General features: G+C 42.1%; 1 protein-coding gene across 1 annotated transcript in view; it reads left to right on the forward strand.

Annotated features, from left to right (window-relative positions):
* The window catches only part of LOC143766434 (uncharacterized), a 353435-nt gene that overhangs the window by 75028 nt on the left and 272521 nt on the right, over positions 1-5886 (forward strand). The window lies entirely within an intron of this gene.

The raw sequence follows: 5886 nt of genomic DNA on the forward strand, positions 1-5886 counted from the left end.
TAGATCACTATCAGATCACCATACAGTATCATGTTATCAGCAGCACACAGTAGTATACAGCACTGCCCATACAGTAGTATACAGCAATGCCCACACAGTAGTATATAGCACAGCTCACATAGTAGTATATAGCACAGCCCACACAGTCGTATACAGCACTGCCCACACAGTAGTATACAGCACAGTCCACAAAGTAGTATACAGCACAGCCCACATAGTAGTATACAGCACAGCCCACATAGTAGTATATAGCACAGCCCACACAGTAGTATACAGCACAGCCCACACAGTAGTATACAGCACAACCCACATAGTAGTGTATAGCACAGCCCACATAGTATTATACAGCACTGCCCACACAGTAGTATACAGCAGAGCCCACACAGTAGTATACAGCAGAGCCCACACAGTAGTATATAGCACAGCCCACACAGTAGTATACAGCAGAGCCCACACAATATCATCGTGGGACACTCGTTTTAATTGGATTTCTGCGGATCAGGGAGTATAGTGTTTGTTTATTATTTTAATATTTTTTACAGGTGACACTGGCTTCGGGGAACAAAGTGACAAGTGATGGTAAGTATTTACTCTATGTTATATGTACTGTACGTCTGTATGTATGTATTGTATGTAATGTATGAATGTACTGTATGTATGTATTGTATGTTATATGTTGTATGTTCTGTTGTATGTTATATGTTGTATGTTCAGTTGTATGTTATATGTTGTGTAATATGTTGTATGTTCTGTTATGTTATATGTTGTATGTTCTGTTATGTTATATGTTGTATGTTATGTTGTATGTTCTGTTTTATGTTATATGTTGTATGTTATATGTTTGTGTTCTTGTTTTTTTTTACATTCAACACATTAGCCGGATGATAGGACTACTACTGTCCCATCATTGGCTAATGTGTCAATCACTGTCATTGCAGCAGGCATAGCCCGATGGGACTTGTAGTCCCATCGGACGATGCTTGCACACACACACACACACACAAAGACCCCTGGCAGCCTACATAGATCCCCGAGAGACCCGCACAGACCCCCGAGGCCCGCACAGACCCCCGAGAGGCCTGCACAGACCCCCGGTAGGCCCGCACAGACCCTCAAGAGGCCCGCACAGACCCCTGAGAGGCTTGCAGACCCTCGGCAGGCCGGGACAGACCCTCGACAGGCCGGCACAGACCCTCGACAGGCCCACACAGACCCCCGAGAGGCCCGCACAGACCCCCGACAGGCCCGCACAGACCCCCGACAGGCCCACACAGACCGACAGGCCCACACAGACCCCCGACAGGCCCACACAGACCCTCAACAGGCCTGCACAGTGCCCCGTGAGGCCCGCACAGACCCCCAAGAGGCCCACAGAGACCCCGACAGACCTGCACAGACCCCCGGCAGGCCCACACAGACCCCTGAGAGGCCCACACAGACACCCAACAGGCCCGCACAGACCCCCGACAGTGCTGCACAGACCCTGCCTGCACACAGTGTCCACCCACACTCTTCCCCCCTCCCGATCTGCAGCGTTTTCACCCGCAGCTAAACCACAGATCTCTTTTACATCTGCGGTTTTGCTGCGGAAGTGCCCGACTCAATACAAGTCAATGGGTGCAGAAACGTTTCAGATCCGCACAAAGAATTGACATGCTGCGTAAATCCGTTTCCGCGTGTTTTTTTCCGCAGCATGTGCACTGTGGATTTGGTTTTCCATAGGTTTACATGGTACTGTAGACTGCATGGGAAACTACTGCAGATCCGCAGCGTAAGAAACGCAGCGGATCCGCGGTAAAAACAGCAACGTGTGAACATGGCCTCAATTAATCATCATGTCCACGATTTTATATCCTGCAAAAGTACATTTGTGGTTTATACTTTGTTCTGTCCTTGTTTCTATTTTTATATAGGGAAAACCATCAGACCTTTAGTTACTCAATTCCGGGAGAATTATCACTCTATAAATACAGGAAAAGGATCGTTAAGATTAATCCACCATATGCAAACAAAACATGATTCTAATCCTGAGCTTTTGAGGTTTGCAGGTTTAGAACTGGTTACATTTCTACCACAGGGTGGTAACCATAATAAAATTCTACTAAGGAAAGCAGCGAGGTGGATAATAAAATCTAACGGGAAAGGGCCCATTGGGTTAAATGATAGGTTCGATCTTTCTATCTTTTTATAATCTATAGCAATCTTATCGCTTAAGAAAACATGTTAGGAGGGTAATAAATCCTGCTGTACTAGTATATTTTGGAACAGGTGAGAATCTGTGCTTTCCATTAATGTTTAAATAATTTTGGATTTTTGTGTTGCAATTATGACCTTTAGATATGCCGTTCGTAGATAAGAGTAACCAAGATATAATGTATGTTTGTATTTTTGCGCTTTTATTATGCACTTGTATGTTTTAAAAAAAAAGTGCTTTTTGCAAATGTGTTTGTTAAATTATGTGCACTCATTAAGCCCCTATAAAGGAAATTACATCATCTGATTACTCACATGGACCTGTGGAAGCGTCTCGGACGCGAAACGGCCGTCGTCCTTCCCCGCATTCCTCCTGCACCTGCCTGTCCCATGAACTTTGTCCACGGATCCACAATGGTTTAATAAAGGACTTCATTGAAACAGCTCATGGGTGAGTGCTGCATCTTTTCTGCTTTTGCACACTTTTTATTTCCCATATTGCTTGAAACCTGTGGCCTGCTTAATAATGTGGAACAACATTTTTAAGTAGTTTTCCTTTAATTAGAATCACCTGGAAAACTAATTAAGATTGATTTCAGTGATCCATTGAGCCCAGAGACACAATACCATCCACAAGTTTATTTGAAAAACAAAACAATTAAATCTTTATGACACTTAAATCCAATTTGCATAATAATTTGGAACATGGTGTATGTGTATATTCATCTATTCTATTCTAACCTGTCAGTGTGATTTTACTCTACTATCTATCATATATATACTGTATATATGTGTGTGTGTTGATGAATTTTTCCTTTGAAAACAATGTGTAAATGACATAGAGAACTGCTGTATGTTAAAGCTCATGTTAAAATTGAATTTCAATCGGATAGCAATCGCAATGCACTCAGATGTAAATCAGATGCTAGGTGTGAAAATTGCATTATACTCGCATGACACTCGCATAACACTCGTCCTTTTTTTCAGGCCAGATTACGGACTTTTTTTTTTCTCGCATATGGGTATGAGCCCTAAGTGCCAGAATTGGCGCACCTATAGGATGCGCCATTTTTGGGGCAGCTGAGAGCTGATGTTTTTAGCCTGCGGGGTTGCCAAAATCCATGACCCCTTCCCAGGCTATTAATATCAGCCCGCAGCTGTCTGCCTAGCCTTTGCTGGTTCGATTTTATAGGGAAACCCGGTGTCAATTTTTTTCTGTGGTTCCCTTGTAATCTAGCTAGTAAAGGCTAAGCAAACAGCTGTGAACTGATATTAACAGGGTGGGAACCTTTATGGCTATTGGCTCCTTCCCAGAATATTAACATCAGCCATCGGCTTTCCCTCTGCTGTTTAAGAAAATTATGCAGAAGCCCAAGTAATTTTTTTTTTAAATTTATTTGAAAAATAAACAGATATTGCATTTTACATAGATTTCTGACAGTTGCTGTGTTGTTACAGCATATGTAGGTTAATTATGTTAATGCTCCTACATAGGCTGGTGTGTGTGTCTTTATTTACCGTTTTATTGATGAGGGTATCTGGCTGACACCTGTTCATTGCTAAATCTCGTGTGTGGGGAAAAAAGTATTTAGTCAGTGACCAATTGTGCAAGTTCTCCCATTTAAAAAGATGAGAGAGGCCTGTAATTGACATCACAGGTAGACCACAACTATGAGAGTCAAAATTAAAAAACAAATCCAGAAAATCACCTTGTCTGATTTGGCAAGGTAAATTTTGCAAAATGTATATAATAGATTTCCAAGATGTGGAAATAAAGAAGCGCACTTGTTACACATGTTCTGGAGTGCAGGAGATTGGGCTCCTACTAGAAAACACAATATCTTTAATAAAAAGTGGTATTTGGTGTGCAAATCCAAGCAGACCCCAAAATATGCATATTGGAATAGTTGGGAGAATCGGTCTATTTTGAACTCCCGTTGACTATAGGTCTTTCGCAAACATTATATCAAATGCGCAAACTTATTGCACAACATTGGACAGATGCCCAACCAACGACAGTTGACGAGTTAATAAATAAGCTAAACAATATTATTTGGTTGGAAAAAGAGGTATATAGAAAAAGAAAAGCAATCAAACATCTAGGGACCCTGGTTGAATGTCCCAGGCCAGACATCTGGAGTACTCCTGACAGATAACATATTGCAATTTCTGGCTTCATGAACACTTGTGGTATGATCAGTTCAGATTAAATTATATAAGCAGGGCCAGTACACATGCAAACTAATTATTATAACTGAATGGCAGATATTCTAATGTATACACATCATCAAAAATATGAATACAGTTTTCTCTGGAGTGCTATCAGGGGAAGGAGGTTGTATTAGTTTATTTGATTAAAAAATAATCAAATTCTTGGAAGAAGATGACATTATTGTATTTTATGTATAACAATAATATATAACAATACCATGCTACATTGAAAATATCTTTGTTCTACTGATGTCTCTTTGTAAAAATGTTATTGTGTAATTTTCTTAATAAAAATGATCCAATTAAAAAAAGTGTGTCTTACAGTCCAAGAAATACAGTAAGTTCTAAAGTAATTTCTCATTCTCATTCAATTACACGTCTGCCTGTTGTATGTCTTTGTACCATTTGTCAATAACATATATTGCTTCTTCCCGTCTGAATTATTTTTGATGGTCAACAAAATACTATTTTCCAGTAATTCATATTTCACACTCTAGGTATGATGTCTTCTCTTCTGTGTGGGATTTTGACTTCTCATTCCTCACATTTAGCCCTGTCAAAATAAAAACATTTCTATAATCTCTCATGCCGGCATGGTTCCAGCACTTGTGTTTCAGGGGCTCAGGTTTTTATGTCATGTGAGCCCTACATCCAATTAACGTTGGCATCACTGTTCTCACCTTCAGACAAATCAAACAATAAAAGGAAATCATAGAAAAGTCACAGCCCTGGCTTCCTGTTGATGTCCAATATGTCTAAAGGTACCTTCACACGAAGCGACGCTGCAGCGATAGCGACAACGATGCCGATCGCTGCAGCGTCGCTGTTTGATCGCTGGGGAGCTGTCACACAGACCGCTCTCCAGCGACCAACGATGCCGAGGTCCCCGGGTAACCAGGGTAAACATTGGGTTGCTAAGCGCAGGGCCACGCTTAGTAACCCGATGTTTACCCTGGTTACCAGCGTAAAAGTAAAAAAAACAAACAGTACATGCTTATCTGCGCGTCCCCCAGCGTCTGCTTCCTGACACTGACTGAGCTCCGGCCCTAACAGCACAGCGGTGACGTCACCGCTGTGCTTTCACTTTCACTTTCGGCCCGGCGCTCAGTAAGTGTCAGGAAGCAGACGCTGGGGGACGCGCAGGTGAGTATGTACTGTTTGTTTTTTTTACTTTTACGCTGGTAACCAGGGTAAACATCGGGTTACTAAGCGCGGCCCTGCGCTTGGTAACCCGATGTTTACCCTGGTTACCAGTGTAAAATATCGCTGATATCGTTGCTTTTGCTTTCAAACACAACGATACACGGCGATCGGACGACCAAATAAAGTTCTGGACTTTATTCAGCGACCAGCGACATCACAGCAGGATCCTGATCGCTGCTGCGTGTCAAACGAAACGATATCGCTAGCGAGGACGCTGCAACGTCACGGATCGCTAGCGATATCGTTACAAAGTCGTTTCGTGTGAAGGTACCTTAAGGT

The sequence above is a fragment of the Ranitomeya variabilis genome, chromosome 4, assembly GCF_051348905.1.
Source record: "Ranitomeya variabilis isolate aRanVar5 chromosome 4, aRanVar5.hap1, whole genome shotgun sequence".
NCBI lineage: Eukaryota > Metazoa > Chordata > Amphibia > Anura > Dendrobatidae > Ranitomeya > Ranitomeya variabilis.